The sequence below is a fragment of the Numenius arquata genome, chromosome 6 (genome assembly GCF_964106895.1).
Source record: "Numenius arquata chromosome 6, bNumArq3.hap1.1, whole genome shotgun sequence".
Lineage (NCBI taxonomy): Eukaryota > Metazoa > Chordata > Aves > Charadriiformes > Scolopacidae > Numenius > Numenius arquata.
This window is the reverse complement of record NC_133581.1, coordinates 39,143,678-39,161,744: the sequence shown is the minus strand read 5'-3', so window position 1 is coordinate 39,161,744 and position 18,067 is coordinate 39,143,678. Positions and strand designations below refer to the sequence as shown.

Below are 18,067 nucleotides of genomic sequence, written 5' to 3'. Positions count from 1 at the left end.
ACGGGCCACTCGGCAGCGAAGGCCTGGTTTACACTCCGAAACTTGCCAGCCAGTGCTGGCCATTTGCCTTCTGAGGCTGGTCAACTTCTGAGCCTTGCCATTCTGCAGCAGCACATGCAAAGGTTTAATACATGAGGTTTGCAACTTTTAAATTCCACTGATTGTCCACAATTGTTTGTTTCCTCCTTTTCCTCTCCACCCTAACTGCTTGGACCATTTGGATTTTCCTCCCCAGGCAGTCACACCCAGCCTTTTCAACAGTCCTGCCCATGTGCCTCCAAACTTCCCCTGTTGTTCTCCAGTTTGATGCCAGCTCTGCAGAGAATTTCCTAAGAGACCGTACTGTCAACTTGCAGAGTGGTGTTTCTCCCAGCCTCTCATTTCCCAGACCTTAGAGCCCCTTCCAGTCCCTAAAGGGGCTACAGGAGAGATGGGGAGGGACTCTTGATCAGGGAGGGGAGCCATACGATGAGGGGGAACGGTTTTAAACTGAAAGAGGGGAGATTTAGACAAGATATTGGGAAGAAATTCTTTCCTGTGAGGCTGGTAAGACACTAGCCCAGGTTGCCCAGAGAAGCTGTGGCTGCCCCATCCCTGGAGGGGTTCAAGGCCAGGCTGGATGGGGCTTTGAGCAACCTGGTCTGGTCTGCCCAGGGCAGGGAGTTGGAAGTGGATGATCTTTAAGGTCCCTTCCAATCCGAACCATTCTATGATTCTATGATTTATGCACATCTATCAGTTTGCTGCATTGAGGTACTACTGCCATAAAAACTTGTTTGCCAACATGGCCTGGTCAGCTTCTGTGCAGTTGATCCTGGGTCTTCCTTAGCTTCAGCCCCAGGACCCAAAGGGAGAACTAACTCCAAGAAGGCACCAGTTGATCCAGGACCCCTGGGTTCCCCATGGGAGAGGAACAGTAAGACTCCACACGGGCTAAACCGTCATCACAGGATGGTTTCCTGGCCTCTCCAGCACCTCCAGCTGTCAGGCCTATGGTTCTCCCAGCATCGGCCATGGCAGCAAGACCGCTATGTGGAACACAAAATGCAGGACACGTGTGTCTGAGGAGAGGCAGACAGAAGCCTGCTTTGTTAGCCACAGCAAAGGAGGCCCATCACGGCGCGGAGATGAACTTGTTTTCGTTGCAGAAGCCTGCTGTCCCAGCCCCCTCTCGCAGAAGGTGATGGCGGCGAAGGACAGGCTAAAGGCTGAAGGCCTCTGCCCCCCGGCCCCACCATCGGGAGAGGGAACACGTTATAACCACATCAGCCAAGGGGCAGAGAGGTTAAGTTAATTTTTAATTGCCATTCTGCTCTCTTGAATGAGATCCCGGACTGCCTCCACCCACCTTCGGTGAAGTTTATGGTATTTGGCTCAGGCTGGCACCATACGTGACCGTGCTGGGCGGCTGTGCCGGTGGGAGCTCGGCCTTCCTCCACAGCACCCCCCATGCTCCTGCACCCCAGGTTTCTTCCCGACGAAGCACCTCAGCTGCCAAGTTACTGTACCGTGCAAATAAGGGGCTCGTTGACAAGCGTGGTGAGAGAGGAGGAGACAAGCAGGAACAACCTCAAGGCAAAGCAGAGCAGATCTCTTGTAGAAATCACCGTCTTGGTACATTTACAGGCAAGGGCAAAGTTCCTGCAAAACCCTCGAGGAAAACAACGAGCTCTGAAAGTGAACCCCAGTAGTCCAAGACAAGCAGAAGAGAGCTCACCTTTGAATCCATCTACATCGACTGGAAGATGCTGTCCCCTTTCCCCCAGACCCTCTTCCTTAAGGAAAGGAAACGATCAAAGAAGCTGCAGGTTTTTCCTACCTACTTTGGCCAGTTGCTCCCCACTACCACCCCTCAGGCTCTAACACCAGGGAACGTAAAACCAAGGCAGACCCTATAGGATCATAGAACAGTTCAGGTTGGAAGGGACCTAAAGATCATCCAGTTCCAACCCCCTGCCATGGGCTGGGACACCTCCCGCTAGACCAGGTTGCTCAGGATGCACTGCTACTAGCTTTTACCAGGCTAGGATGAGCAAAACCAGCACCAGAACTGGTTTTCCAGTCGCTATTCCCCTTGCCCCCACAAACACCTCGGATGCCCTGGCTGGCTGGTTTCTGCTGTCCCTCCTGCCTGCCCAAGGAGAAACTTCCAGCTTGACAGATGCAGAGATGCAGCAGCCAGCACCGTGAACCAAGGTTCTGCAGCATACCCTGAGGCTCCTGATCCTTCCCATTTCGCATCTGATGTGGCAGGTGGGATCTCCAGAAGAAAACTCAGCTACTCCAATGAAGCAACCTCAGCCCATCACAAGCACCGTAGGCGAGCACCACCCTCCCTATACATACGGCAACAGGTTGTTTCCCATCAAGATACTATTCCCAGGCTGGGCTTGGAAAACCTCTAAAGCTCTCCCTGATCTGGTCTCACCTCCCTGCCTTCTTTCCATGCCACGACAGTGACCGAGGTTAGCTGGGTTCATTGGTGGGCAGGTGGGCCCAGAGGTCTTGGAGAAGGAGGAGCTCCCACTGACCTATTCACGTCTCAGATCTGGCCTCTCTGATGATAGCAACTACCACCTGTCCCTAGGAGGAGATCAGCAAGCCACTGGTTCCACACAGGTGTTTATCTGCATGCTAATTTGCAGGAGGTTAAGGCCATTTTGAAGGGTAGTGCAGTTCCTTTTTGCAGTATTGTCCCAGTCCAGAAACCAGAACCAGGCTAGAGACCCTCAGAAGCCAGCTGGGGATCAGAAGTTGCTCACTAAATGGTCACTTCCCCTTCCAGCTCCAAGCCAGACACCTGCATGCAGGAGGGGTTGGGGAACAGGCAGCCCAGAAGCCACCACCTTTAAGACACAGGGGAGGAAACAGCTCATCTTTTGCAGGATTTGGAGGCCTTGTACTCAAGGCCCAGCTGCCAGGGATGCTTCTCCATCCAGGCACATGAAGAAGGAGCATTTGGCAATCAGAAGGTCTCCTGATGGTCAGTGATGAGACAGGACAGCTTCAGACAACAGTCCCAGTTAATGAACAACAGCAGAGTTACTAAGTCTCCTGTTAACCAGGGACAGCACTGCCCTCAGTATCAACATACAAAGAATATCCCAAGGAGTTCATCTTGCTGATGTTAATATTCAAAGGCCTTGGACTTTCAGTGCACCTGGGAAGTACATCTTGTCTCTGGCAAGCAAATAACCACGGAGCCAAGGAAAGGCTGGGGTCTGAATCCACTAAACTTTTCTTTAAGCTCCACCAAGATAATACCAGCTGTGTAATGACCTTGAAAACACAAACAAGATCGTGTTTGTCATGGAGACTTTCCAAACAGCATCTCTTCAAAAATTACAATGAAGGGATTTGAGGAAGAAGCTGGAACCTCAAAATTAAGGCTGCTAATTAGGGATACCCTCTCAAACAGGCCACACTTGCGGATGCAGAGATTATTTTTATTTATTTATGTGTGTGCGCATGCACCGCTGATTCAGGTACAGTTTCCTTCTGAAGGAAAGTGTCAGGGCAAGGCAGAAAACTGCATTTCTGCCTAATACCTTCTTTTTTTCCCTTCTGTTACCAAAGTTTGTACGTGGAACGGTCTGTATCTTATTCCATCTACTCTAGAGACAGTTTCTTCTTATCTTAAGTAGAAGCAATTGCCTTCAAGCTAGAGGAGGTGGTTTGAGGGCTAAGCACAAAGAGACAGCAGCACAGCTACATCAGCCTCTAAACTGCAGCACGATACCTGATTGTCAACAAGCTTTGATCTCACCACTTAGGAGTACAGATATGTGCAGCGACACCCTAAGATGAGCAGCCGCAAGACATTTGCGAGCCAGAGGCTCAAGTCTGCGTGCGGTCCCTGCACATTCCCTCTCCCTGGAGCAAGGGGAGCAGGCTAAAACAAGGCAACAGTTGGCTGCAAGCACTGCAGAAAGGCTGGATTTCTCAGGAAACTGGGTGAGTTTCTGAGAAAACTCATCAGCTCATACTGAAAGGTAGGTTTGTGCCTGATGCACCTGATAAGACATTCAGCTTTTCCGTGTGACTTCTGTAGTTAGCATACCGTCGTGGGAACCATCTGACAAGCGACAGTGCCATCCAGTGAGACCCTAGATTAGAAAGCACTGGTAGGACTATCTGGGATGGCAGAGGTTTTTCGGCGTATTCAACTGCAGCAAGCACGTGTTATGCATTTTGTAAAAAGGAAATGCGCATTTTAGAAATGTACTTCTGATGCCCAAGGGGAAGCGATGAGATAGTTATAAACCACTATCATTCTCTGAAAAAGAAGCCAACTCACAGTTCGGTATCAAAGAGCAGCGCAGGTTTTAGAAGCGCCCATTATCATCTCTCTATATTTGCAAGGGGTACAATCAGATTTTAAGAACATCTGGACTTCCCACTTCAGTCTGAGAGCCAACATTGAAGTAGGTCTTCAGTCCCTACAACTGGCAAATTGAGAAAGTTCTTTGCTATTTTCGGTCTATACGCTCATGCTTGCACAGTGTGACAGTATTTGCAGGACAGTATTTCTCCGGTTTAAGCAAATCTTTCCATTCAGCAAGACCAGAGACACAAGTCTGCCAAGAAAAGTAGGGGGAAAAAAGAAAAAAACAACCCAAAAACCTCATAACCTGTCCCAGAAGTCATTTGGTTCTCCTCCCCACCTAAAAAAAAAACAGAAACAACTTACCAGAAATAGCAGACAGAAGAAAAAGCCAAAAGTACAGTTTAGTGGTTTTTTTCCTCTTTTTGATTACCACATACAAGAATATTATTTGTGCAACAAACGCTGCAGGTAGGGTCCAGAAAGAGGTCTCCACACCGACTAAAACCAGCACAAGGTGCAGTAAAAACGCACAGTCTTCACAGAACTGGTTGGGCAACTCTGTCACTTGACTACATTGGCTCTTTAATGGCTCCAAAAACAAGACCAGCCCAGCTTTGTTTCCTGCACTTGGAGCTGTCACGCTGTAAACTTAACCTCTGAAACCACTCTCGAGCGGTGCCTGTGTGTCAAAGGCAGTCCCCCACACTTGGCTTGCCCAACACCACCCCACGGAAGAGCCCCCCAAGAAGGACCTGCACCCCAGATTGCGGCAGGGTGGTGGGCACGGAGGACCAACCCCCCTGCTTGTGGTGGTAGGGAGGCTTCTCCCCAGTGCAGATGATGCTATCAAGCGTTTGCTGCTGCCATCAAGACTCATCAGCCTGGAAATCCCCAGTGCAACTACATGCACAGGATGGGCTCCCCAGCCTCCCTTCTCAGGCAAGCAATGCCGTGGAAGTCAACAAATCTCCTCCGAGGAATTGCACAACATCCCTCCCAGTGCCACTTGGCTTGGAGATACTCTCCTGAAACCCAGCAGCCTTCCCTCCCTGCCAAAGCACCCAAAGGTTATCACAGTCCAGGCAGGGAGAAAGCCTTAATGCAAGCTTTTTTTCCCCCCCGTATCTCATGAGAGAGCACCAGAGATTGCCAGGCTGAGGTAGGAGCCTGGCAGTATAACCTGATTTTTATCTTTTCCTCCTCCCATAAGATGCGAGAGGTCAAGATCGAGGACTTTCTACTGTAAAGTTCCCTTTCAAAACAAACTGCTTATCAGTTACTTCCATTTTCTCAGATGCTAGGTCAGATAACTAGTGGGTGTTTAGATTCAGCACACCCATGCCAAACCTGCTTCTGAGAAGTCACAGCATCTGCCTGAACTGGGAAACGAGGTCTCCTAGTCTTTTTGTTTCTTTCCAGGAATTAGCAAGGATGTAGTAAAGGTGCAGAGGGAGTAGTTTTACTTCAAGGGCAGGAAGTTTTTCCCCAGCTTAGCAACTCAAACAGCAATTAAACAAACCCCCTCTCTCTCCACCTCCCCTCCGCCTGTCGAGCCTTGAGATCCTCTTCTCCACAGGCAGGTGGATGGGGCCGAGCAGAGCATCCAGCACGGGAAGGGAGCTGAGCCCAACTGGGCTTATCCATTGCCATTCCCAGCAATAGCAGGCTCCCCAGTAACTCACTCCACAGCTGAAGCCAGACGCTGCTAGAAGCCAAGCGCTAGAGATAGCCTACCCAGAAGAGCATGGGAGGACAAGCACAACCTCGTGCTTCTCAGGCTAAGGCTCTGGAGGAGATGGGAAACCCCACCATGCCGGCTGAGTGCTCTCCAGAGCACCAAAGTCTCACACTGCTGGGCCACCAGCCCACTGAAGAATCTTCCAGAAGTGTCTTCTGGTACCAGGATTTTCCCCAAGATCTCTTCCCCTGGGATCCATCCACATGATGTTAAGTGGCAGAAAAGGAAGAAAAACAACCAAAAAAAAAAAAATCCACCGCAAAGCAAACAGAGAAGAGACCACTGGCTTGTTATTCTGAATGATTACGGAGCTTTAGAATTAAGTCAGCTTTCTCCAGCAACAGAAGAGACAGGCTATTAGTCTGCTTTAATCACATCACGTGCTTTGTATCAGATCCTTTGCCGATAGCAAGGTACTCAAGAAGCGGTGGTTTTAACCCTTCAGCCCCAGAGATGAAGCAGAGCAGGAAGACCACTGCAGACCCAGCATGACCAGCAAGTCACCGAAGTCCTACTGGCCCAGAAAAGTGCCTCAGCCCACAACGGGATGCATTTTTTGCCCTATTCGCAGAAACAGTCCCTTTATCGTTTGTGATCTTAGGAATCTTGGGTTTTGCCATTTGCTAATTGCAGCAGCCTCACAATTCACCAGCTGCCCGTATCCCTGTGGCTACGGAATCACTCCCGTTCCCCTCTTAGTATGGTGGCACCGCGACACGTGATTCTAGAGCAGAAGATGACAGATCGGCAGCTGTAATAACTGTCCCTCTTCAACCAGGTCTGCCCTACCATAATTGCAGCCTCTCCACTCTACAGCCAGAAGGACTCCATTGCAGGGCTGTAGTACCCGGGGTCAGAAGACGGCGACGATGACTCCTGAGAGATTCTCATTCAAAGTTATCTCATGGTCTCTCCCAGACACGCACATCAGGGGGGACAAGAAAAGCAACTCAGCAAACCCATTTGCTGCCGGCAGACAGGGACAGCTGGGCCAGGGGTCTCCAAACTCAATGGACTCCATGGTAAGGAGCCATTCACACAACAGCGGTGCCAGTGTCACAAAAGGTCACTGCCAGACCCAGCAGCTTTATTTCCCATCGGACCATCCAAGGGTGGTCACAAGAGACCTCGTGCCTCACCAGAGCCTGGTCTGCCCGCTGGCGAGATAAGCACTGCCACAGACAAGTCTGAGGACAAACCATTTCACAACATTCTGAGTTTCACGCCACAGATACCGCTTGGCGCTACCAGCGGGCATGAATGAAAAGAGAAAGGCAGAACTATAAAAAGCTTCAGAGGAAGAGACTCTGTCTCAAGCAGCCTCTCTTTCCAAAATGATGATTCAGAGAGGGCAAGGGGGCAAGAAAAGCCCTGAAGTACAAGAGTTTAGAGGACAGATGTTTTGAGTCATTCCCTTCTACTGAAAAATATCCACCTGCAACCACATTTTCCCCCTCCAATACCAATGTGAATCACGCAGATGGTTTCACATTTGTAACTGGCAGCACCGGGCCACAACAGCCAAACCCTTCGCTGGGCTGATCACTCAGGAAGAGTCAGTCCCAGCAGGGGCTACGGTACAGTCTCCGAGATGTAACAGCAGCATCATCCATCCTTTTTTCCTTCCACCTTCGCAGAGCAGTCTCCTCACCCCAAGCCCTTCCGACGGGAGGAAGAACGCGGGAAAAGAAAGCTGCATCATACGGCCAAGGGCAAGAGTAAGAACGAGCTGCTGCAGAAGCTGCAGTGAAGCCGCTTCACTCCCAGCCCGAGTGTTTTAGGAAGTGAAGTGCCACAATAAGACATCTCAGCAGACAAAGCTGGAAAACAAAGGGGGCCTCTAGGAAACACCGAGCCAGCTGGAAGAGATGCTCAAAAGGTTTTGGTTTCCCTTCTATGAAGACGGCCCTGGAGGCTGAGGCAGAGTGCGGTACACACAGGTGTGCTGCTGCCCTGCCGACTGCTGCATTACCAGGCAGGTAATCCCAGCGAATTTCATTAGAGCGACTTAATTGGAGCAATGTGAGAACATGACTCAATTATAGACCTGCCACCTGCAGTTAAGTTCACCTCTCCACCAAACACCATTCAAAAAAAATAAAAGGAAAATAATCGATCCAGCTTTCCAAGCCCCACATGTGTAGGTTATGGACAGGGCTGCTTCAAGCCAAGAGGAACAGACATATGGGATAAGTTCCCCAGGAATTTGGCAGTTAAAATAGACAGCAAGACTTCGAAAAGCTGGGTCTGTTTTGGGGAAAAGGAGGGGCCTCCTTGGAGTCTGCAGATCTACACACAGCGGTCTGGAAAACGGGTTCAGCTGAACCCGAACCAAGGAAGGCTGGGTGGGCTCTTCCACTTTCTTGAAAGGGTCTCCTTTTCTAAATTTAGAGCACAAATATCCCCGGAGACTATTTGACGGAGCAATGCTAAAAGAATGAGATGGAAAAAAAGAGTAGTTCAGAGATACTTCTTTTAAAAAGAAAGAACTTCTATCCATAATAACTAACTCATTTACAAATATCAGATAAGCCTCAATGCAGAGATAAAAGCTCCCATTTCGGGGGGGTGGGGGGGAGAAAAAGGGGGAGTTGTTTCATCTTTATTCAGTAAATCATCATTAAAGCTAAGATTAGTTTTTAATAGAGCTGCAGACCCATTTTTTTTTCCTTACTTGTCCCACCACATTGTGCTCTTTCCCCCCAAAGCCCACTCCCCAGAGACCATTTCTACTTCACATCAGTTCTCCAACTTTTAAAATCAAGGTAACTATAATGACACACTCATGGATCGCTGCACAGGCTGTTTGACAGCAAACACCCGCTGGCGAAGGCTGTCTCCTTTCCGGGCAAACAAGGAGCAACTGTTTAGATTCCCACGGGACAAGACCGGGTGCATGGCCACCTACTCGTATACACACTGGTAGGTCCGGCTTGTAGCTGACAGCTGAGCTAGGAAGAGGACTCCCATCTGCCTGAAGCTACACAAAGCAGGAGCTTACTCTTTTACTACAGGATCAAGCCTAAACCAACCGCCACAGCAGCCTCCGGAGCTGCAACACGATGGATTGGAAACGAATGCAGAAGCACCCAGGCCCTGAGACCACCAGCAGGACTGCAGCATCGAATCAAAGGAGCCTTTGAGGTCTCAGACTCAGGCATTAAAGCAGCTTGCTGTTCCTTGAAATAGCCTTCCCTTGAAACAGCCTCTTCTGCCGAGGTAGCAGCCAGTTTGATGCCACTTTTGACATTAAGAAATTCCCACGTGGTTTCAGCATCAGCATTTTGGTCACCTCGGTTCCGTTCCAGAAAGCAGCAAGTCACATCACCCTCCCCCAGGGAGCAGGGGTGAGAAGAAACTCTGACCTGCCGGGTCCCCTGCTGTCATGCAGGAGAGGCTCCAGTGGCGGTGGGCATCACCTCCCACCCTTTGGGAGCGGGCAAAACCACCCCCATTGCAGCGGCACTCAGACAAGGTGTTATCAACCCTTGGAGGATGTGATGGGAGGGACTGCTGAGCCCTGAGCACCCACAGGGCTCTGCTCCCCCACACCACCAGCCTCTGGGGACCTCTACTGTACCCACAGCCTGCCCCCCACTCCTGTGCAGCGTCCAGGGAACTGCAGCAAACCCCTTGGAGGCAGAAAGAGAAGGGCTGTGCCTTTACCTTGTTTGACATGGCTGGCCAGGGCTTCTCCACACTGCTGTGGTCCAGCACCGTCCTGCTCAGCAGCTGCTGAGCACAAGCCTTCTCTAATTAAAAGAGCTTCCTCTGGGAACAGGCAGATTTACTGCACAACTCAGAGGGCTCTTTAGCTATTCCATGTGCAGTGTCTCTGCAAACCTGCATTAGAAAGGGACCTGAATGCAAAGGAGAACCCAGCAGCTTTTTAGACTGTTGGGAAGGTACATCCAGGCAGCTGGGGTTTGTCTGGTTGGGGGTTTTCTCTGGGTTTTTTTTTTCCCCCCAGAAGAAACTTCAGAGATTAGCATAATTAGAACCGCTGCTTGCCTTTTAAGTCTCACCTTCTTCAAGCATCCAGCACAGATGCTGCAAAACAGTGTCCATCTCTGCTTGGTCAGTGCAAAATTCAAGGCATCAGCAGCAGCGGCGAAAGAGCGTTGCTAACCTGCAGGTCCTTCCTCTCCTCAATCCAAGCCCAGCACAGCATTCTGGATCCACCCTTCTGCATGAACAAGGAGCCTCCACGATCACAAGACACAGAAGACGGGGAGGAAGGGGACAGGAGGCTGAGTCTGCTCTACACACTGGGAAGTTGAGGACCTTCCAGCGAAGCCACTCAGGACTGACTCATCACCAACAGGTTCAATCCCTGATGACACACGCGCGAGACACATGACTCAGGAAGATACTCAGATTGTGCCACACCACCAGCATGAGACAAGCCCCAGATCCAATGCACAATTATGACTGCAGACGGTGTCCTACCACCATACCAGCCAGAATGGCACCCTTTTATGCAAAGAGTACTCTACAAAGTACTCTACTAGTGGTATTCCCCAGGGATCAGCACTGGGTCCAGTCCTCTTCAATATATTCATCAATGACCTGGATGAAGGGATGGAATGTACCCTCAGCAAGTTTGCTGATGATACAAAGCTGGGAGGGGTGGCTGACACACCAGAAGGCTGTGCCGCCATCCAGTGAGACCTGGACAGGCTGGAGAGTTGGGCAGAGAGGAACCTGATGAAATTCAACAAGGGCAAGTGTAGGGTGCTGCACCTGGGAAGGAATAAACCCATGGACCAGTAGAGGATGGGGACAGACCTGCTGGAGAGCAGCTCTGAAGAGAAAGACCTGGGAGTCCTGGTGGACAACAGGATGATCATGAGCCAGCAATGTGCCCTTGTGGCCAAGAAGGCCAATACCATCTGGGGTGCATCAGGAAGAGTGTGACCAGCAGGTCAAGAGAGGTCATCCTCCCACTCTGCTGTCCTGGTGAGGCCCCATCTGGAGCACTGTGCCCAGTTCTGGGCTCCCCAGTTCAAGGACAGGGAACTGCTGGAGAGGGTACAGCAGAGGGCTACAAAGATGATGAGGGGCCTTGAACATCTCTCTTACAAGGAAAGGCTGAGGGACTTGGGTCTTTTTAGTCTGGAGAAGAGAAGACTGAGGGAGAATCTGATCAACACTGATAAATACTTAAAGGGGTGGGTGTCAGGAGGAAGGGTCCAGTCTTTTTTCAGTGGTGCCCAGGGACAGGACAAGAGGAAATGGGCACAAACTTGAACACAGGAAGTTCCATCTAAACATGAGGAGGAACTTCTTTCCTGTGAGGGTGGCAGAGCCCTGGAACAGGCTGCCCAGGGAGGTGGTGAAGTCTCCGTCTCTGGAGATATTCAAACCCACCTGGACATGTTCCTGTGCAACCTGCTCTGGGTGGACCTGCTCTGGCAGGGGCGTTGGACTAGATGATCTCCAAAGGTCTCTTCCAACCCTGTATCATTCTGTGAAATGATATGATTACAAGCAGAAAGGAGAGGAGCAGAGCAGTCTGCGTGGTGCCCTTTGAAAGCAGGTATATTAGCTCTGGGGATCAAAGTCCAAAAAAACACTCAATACTGACACCACTGAATACAGAACCTCTCTTCAATTTGTCCACATGTATTCCACATAAAATTAAGTAAGCCATTTGCAGGACCGAGGCAAAATCAGAAAAAAAAAAAAAAAGAGAGACACTCCCAACACAGATATTTTTGCCTCTAAGACTAGAGCACCTAGAAACCGAAATGCCAGGAAAGGTACAAAAACTTCCCTGGAAGGGTGTAACTACAGTACTGAGCCATTTTGTGCAATAATAAAGCTCCTCTAGTTAATTCAGGCTTCACAAATGATTCCCAACAAAACTGCTCATCATCTGTCACAGGAGATATGCTGGCTCTGGGCATTTAGGATTTCCATATTCTTATACTAGGGGATGATGGCAGCAACCCTTGCAGTCCTAGCCAAGTGCTAAGATGTCCCTTATGTGCCACTCCTGAAGCCCCACGCAGCCCAATACACCACAGGTTGAGATCCCAGAGTGCCCCAGCAGGTCCGGGGGGGGGATTCTGCCTCTCTGCTCTGCTCTGGGGAGACCCCACCTGGAACACTGTGCAGCTCTGGAGCCCCTCTGCTGTGAGGACAGGCTGAGAGAGTTGGGGTTGTTCAGCCTGGAGAAAAGAAGGCTCCGAGGAGACCTTAGAGCCCCTTCCAGTCCCTAAAGGGGCTCCAGGAGAGATGGGGAGGGACTCTTGATTAGGGAGGGGAGCAATGGGATTAGGGGAACAGTTTTAAACTGAAAGAGGGAAGATTTAGATGAGATCTCAGGAGGCAATTCTTTGCTGTGAGGATGGTGAGACCCTGGCCCAGGTTGCCCAGAGAAGCTGTGGCTGCCCCATCCCTGGAGGGGTTCAAGGCCAGGCTGGATGGGGCTTTGAGCAACCTGGTCTGGTGGGAGGTGTCCCTGCCCAGGGCAGGGGGTTGGAACTGGATGATCTTTAAGGTCCCTTCCAACCCGAACCATTCTATGATTCATATGATTCTATGAAGACACCTAAAGGCAACTCACTGGAACCTGTGCCAGTCTGGTACGTCAGCCCAAGGAAAATTTAGGGTCCTGGAGGGCGTTGCTTTTGAAACTAGACAGACAATTTGCTGCATGAAGCTTCTCCTGTAGAGGCAGGAGTTGAGGGCATCAAGCTCCCATATGGTCCCTCAACCCCATCCTGGTGAGGGCACAGAAATCTCCCAGATGGCAGAGGCAGTCGCCAAAAGAAGGTGCCGGAGGAGGACACAGCCATATCCAGTGACCATAACCCCTTTCCAGGGCAACTCTGGGAAACAGCCTCCTTCGTTCCCAACAGGTAAAACTACTTTACAGTGAGTTCAGGCCCCGCTATGCAAATCCCTGTGAGCTATGTCCTCTCCCAAACTGCCTCGATGGCCATGGATGGAGAGCCCCAGCAGAAGGGACCAAAGTCATTCCAGCTGGGGGAGGTCAGCTCAAGGTGCACCCTTTGCTTGCATGTACAAGAGACCTCCCTCTGACTGAAGCAGAATTATTTTTGCCTACAAGGGGAACTCTCCATTATCTAAAGCCCAAATCTCCAGGCTGCTAGATATCCCAACGTGTATATAGCTCGTCCCCGATCAGCATTTCTCTAGTACACATGGCCATGGGATTATCATCACACTGGAAGAGATCAGCGATCTGCTTACAGCCCAGCAGCAGTTTCGCAGTAAAGGGTAAAGTGCTTTCATGGTGCAACCTGTTTGCTCCAGGCCACGCTGCAGAGAAACTGCACCAGCAGCTTCCTTAACAAATGCCACCAGTCCTTTGTCCACGTGAAAGGTGGCACAGGAGAGCTGGCCCTTTCCAGCCCCTGAGCTCCTTAAAGACAAACAGGCCACTTACCTCAGCAGCAAGTTTCAGAAATTAAGTACAAACACCGCACCTTGATTTGTCTTCCTTTTAAATGGTGGTGTCCCAGTTCCGAAGCTCCATCAAGGAGATAAAAGAACTAGAGCAGTCATCCAGACAGCCCGTGCGTGTGCCTCTTCCCACAGGAGAAAGACTAAGCTGAAGGCAGGCTCCTGCCCTTTCTCCCCTGTATTTACTTCGGATGAGCCCTGAACCACCCAGCTTCCCTGCCGGCAGTCCCCAATTCCCTCCCCATCCCAACAGGCTACTGGTTTATTCCCTTTTTCTGCTGTCACCTACTAGGCAGTCCCTTTCACAGAGCCACCCGCTGTAACGCCTCATCTTTCTTCCAGAAAATTAGCTCGTTCTGAATCTGTCAGCGCACACAAGCGGTGATTTAAGCCATCTCCAGCAGGCAGTTCCTTGTGCTTCATTTATTGCCCCGTCTAGGTTCAAGTCAGCCATTAACTGCTCCAGCGTCTCTGAGCCCTGGTAGCCCAGAGAGCTGGCAGCAAACAGGCTCTGCCACAGTCATCAAGGAACTGCTGGTGCTGGCTGCGCCTCCCGTATTATTCCTTTTACCACGCCAAGAGAAAGTCTGTGCTTTTTAGCTTTTCCTCCATTTCATTCCCTCATTCCCTCTTCAAGAACACGGTTGAGCCAGGAAGAGACGGAGGTGGTTAAGTAACAGTTGCAGCTCATTACACAGCTCCTAAAGAGAAGGTGGCTCACACAGCCATCCCTTCACGCACGTGTCGTTAATCATTTGCCCATGGAAAGCTCCAATCCCACAGCGTTAGTGCAAAAGCGTGGTTTATTTCTTAGCCCATCAAAGCTGACAACTGTGGCTCGCAAGGCTACTGGGCCCAACTCGCCCTTGCTGTGCCTGTGGACTCCAGATCCCAGGATGTCATGCTCCATGTTCAGAGATGAAGGCAGGGAAAGAGAAGGACGGGATGCGGACCTGGTCCTCCTATTTTACAGGGGTGAAGCTAAGGCACTCTAGGGTGAAGGCCAGAGCTCCTGGTAGTGAGAAGCTAATTTTGATGCACACAGGTTTTTCTAAAGAGGAAACTCAGGAAGAAGCGCAAGAACTGAGGCTCTGATCATCCCTTGTTGCACAGACCGACTGGAAGCATGGGTACCTCTTCCAGCCTTCCAAGCCACACAACTGTAGCCCGAGCCCTGCTAGACCCACACCAGCATCTCCCGCTCACCAACCAGCAGAAACTGAAAGGAGACCAGGAAGAAAGTGGCTGCCGTGCCACGGGCGTCATTACACTGGAGCAATATTTACCACTTCAGATAGCAGGGGACATGGTCCATCTCCCAGCATCAGCCTGGTTTTCTTGTAACAGGTCCTGTGCCCAAGGTCCTTGCGGCAGCACCTTTTGCCTCTGCTGCGTGCTTCCCGCTGTAACAGTGCCAGCGGGCACCAAGAACCACCGCCATCATTTGAGTTGGTAACTGCATGCCCCAAGGGGCTTTCCAGAGGTCTGCAAAACTCCCACCTGCACCTCTCTGGTTTAAACACCTACTGGCTGAATGCCCGCAGTCCTGGATGGTCCCCTGCCGCCTTACAGCTGTGACACAAAGACCCAGCATCACAGGAGAGGGATAAAACCTTTTCTCGGCTCCAGTCAGATGAGGAATTTCACAAAAACCCCTCCCTGCATTTCAGGGAGCCTGAAGCAGAGAGCGGCTTGGGGCAGGAAACCTCCCTGGAGCTGTCTGAAGCTCCATGTTACAGCATCTCCCACACCAGCTTACAGTTGTAGGTCACACTACACCTGCCTGTCCCCAGAAAACTAAAAGAAGAGACAATAACAGGAATGAAGAGAGTCCAGATGAGCCGCATTATTAAAGCTGCTAAATCCTCTTAAGGGAGGAGCTTCCACGCAGCAGGACAGAGATTGCCCGCAGGGAGAGCTTTCTCCAGGCACCCAGCTCGTGTCTTGCTCTATTTCTGTCACACGCAGGTAAGAAGCTGAGCAAACGCTGCAAGGCTTCACCCAGCCACCTCTGCCACACAGCACAGGGACAAGGATGCTGTCCCAGCTGTCCCCAGAGCCCTCAGCAAAGTATGGAGAAGCCCAGGCCAAGAAGGGTTCAGGCCCAGAGAGGCTCCATGGAGAGAAGCTGTTTTGGAAGCAAGATCCTTCTAGGAGAGAGGTGTTAAATGAAAGGACATGAGGAGAGGCTACTCACTTCCCTGAGACACTCCAAATCCACACACTGGCTTGCGGAGCAGTTGGCAAAGGTCCTTTTCACCACCCATGTGGCAGCCCAACATGAGGAAGCACCATGGATACAATTTTTTTTTTAAAGAAGCACACCTGTAGGTGTGGGAGTTCTTGCTCCATCCAAGGGCCCAGAAACAAGCGTGCACGTTAAAGACCACCCCACTGTAGCAACCACAAAGGCGTCCTGTGATGGGACGCCGGCAGGACTGCCACTGCCCCTGCAGTGACACTGCAGGGCAGGTCACTGACTGCTCCACCAGTGCCCTTCTCTCCCGTTAGCACTTTCTTCCCCCTTAGTGCTCGTCAAGTATTGCGTAAGATGTGAGTAATTTGTCATTTTACAGCTTGTTTGTCATACGCTTATCTTGATACCAGCATAGAGCAGCTCCTATCACTCAGACCTCTCCCCCCTAGATTTTCAGAGCAGTGTTTCTACCCTGTGGTCCACCAGAAGGACCTTAGCCACACGCTTCTGCTCGCCGGTTCTCATGCAGCAAGCAAGCTTCACAGCAGCAGACTCACCCCTCGGGCTTTGAAGAGGATTTTTCTCAAGCCCAAGGTGCCTGAGAAAGATAAAGAAGCCTTCCATGGATGGGAATTACCACTGATGTCAGATTTCGAGACAGCACTCTCCAGCTGCACACCCTCGCCTGCAGAGAAGCACATGGTGCTTTTCAGAAGCTACACATTCAGAGGCCTCACGAGTGCCGGGATGGGCGAAGCTCTACTGTCAGCAGCAGCGGAAACATCTCCAAGAGCTGCTCTTCTCGCCAGCCACCACCTCCTCCAGGACTGCAGCAGGACACTCCGTCCCTCCCTCGCACCGCTAGTAAAGTTTCAAGCTCTCAGCTCATGCACACGATGGAAACGCTAGAGCTGGTCCAAGACATAGGAACACTTCATCCTGAGCTAACTGTACAGTTTAATGAAGCCAACATTTAGATTCCAGGATGTTTGAAGGATTCCTCCCCCCCCCTTTTTTTTTTTTCTTTTTTTTTTTTTTTTTTTGTAGTGAGTGCTCCATTTTATGTTAAAGCATCCACAGCAGGGCTTTTATGCTCTGGGGCAGAAACAGCATTACCTGGGCTGTAAGAAACCCTTATCCCCATATCAACAGATTTGTTAGGAGTCAGTCACGCTGCAAGAGGGCTCACAACCAACATCTCCCCAGCTGTTGAAATGCAAGCACCACTCTGAACTCTTCTCTTGGATCTTAAAAGGGAAGGGGGGGGGGGGGGGGGCACAGCAGGCTGGGCCAGCACCAGATTTCTGCAGTCGTTATAGGGGCTGGATTGCTAACAGAGGCACCAAATCCACACCTTAGGAATCGAACCCCGCGGCATCGCCCGCTCCCACCGGTACCCGGCGGAGCCACATCCCGCCTCGCCGAAACGGCTCTGCAGTAGCCACGGACCCCCCCCCGGGGGCTCGTTCCCCCCCCACCTGAGGATGACTTGTTTCATTCAGGGCACCGCACACCGGCGACGCGAGAGGACCCTCCCCCCCCCCATTTAAGTTTGAAGGGGCACAGGCGTGGGAGCAAGGGGGACTCGCCCCCCGGCCCTCGCAGCGACCACCCGCCCGGGGGCTACCCGGGGCGCGGGGGGGGGTGGGGGGTGGTAAGGGAAAGCCCGCCGAGCCCCCCTACTCCGAAAAGGGCTGCGCTAACCGCGGCGGGGAGGCGCTGCCAGCCGCCAGCGCCCCGCGGAAACCCCCCCCCCGGGAAATCCCCGCCGCTGAGATCCCCACCGGGACCGGCCCCGGCCCCCCCGCCCCGCCGAGACCCCCCGGCCGAGGGGAACGGGGCCGCCGGAGGGACTCCCGGCCCTGGCCCTCTCCCCCGGGCCGGGTCGACCCCGCTCCCCGGCCCCACGGCGCCTACCTGCTGGTCGTGCTCGGCTCGTCGCTCCGCTGCCTCCGCCGATGTGGCCCTGGCTCTGCCCCTGGCCCCGCGGGGCGGAGCCGGCGGCTGCGCTGAGCCAGCCCCGGGGCGGGCCGCCCCCGCCCGGCCCCTCTCAGGGGGGAGGCCGCCGAGAGCCGGGGCCTGGCCGGGGCCTGCCCCCGGGAGCCCCGCTCAGCGCCTGCTGCCCGGCTAGGGGACCAGGCTGTCGCGCGGCTGCCACATCCCCTTTGTACCCACTCCTCAAAACGAGTAACACACCGGGGCAATCCCAGGCACAAACACAGGTTGGGCGGAGAATGGCTGGAGAGCAGCCCTGAGGAGAAGGACTTGGGGGTGTTGGTGGACGAGAAGCTCAACGTGAGCCGGCAACGTGCCCTGGCAGCCCAGAAAGCCAACCGCGTCCTGGGCTGTATCCCCAGCAGCGTGGCCAGCA

General features: G+C 52.2%; 1 protein-coding gene across 1 annotated transcript in view; it reads right to left on the bottom strand.

The window, feature by feature from the left end:
• The window catches only part of CD82 (CD82 molecule), a 42,971-nt gene extending 25,322 nt beyond the window's left edge, over window positions 1-17,649 (bottom strand). Inside the window, exon 1 of the mRNA XM_074149504.1 lies at window positions 17,614-17,649. The gene's annotated coding sequence lies outside the window, so the exon portion shown is untranslated. The remainder of the gene's footprint in view (window positions 1-17,613) is intronic.
• Window positions 17,650-18,067: the final 418 nt, after the last annotated feature.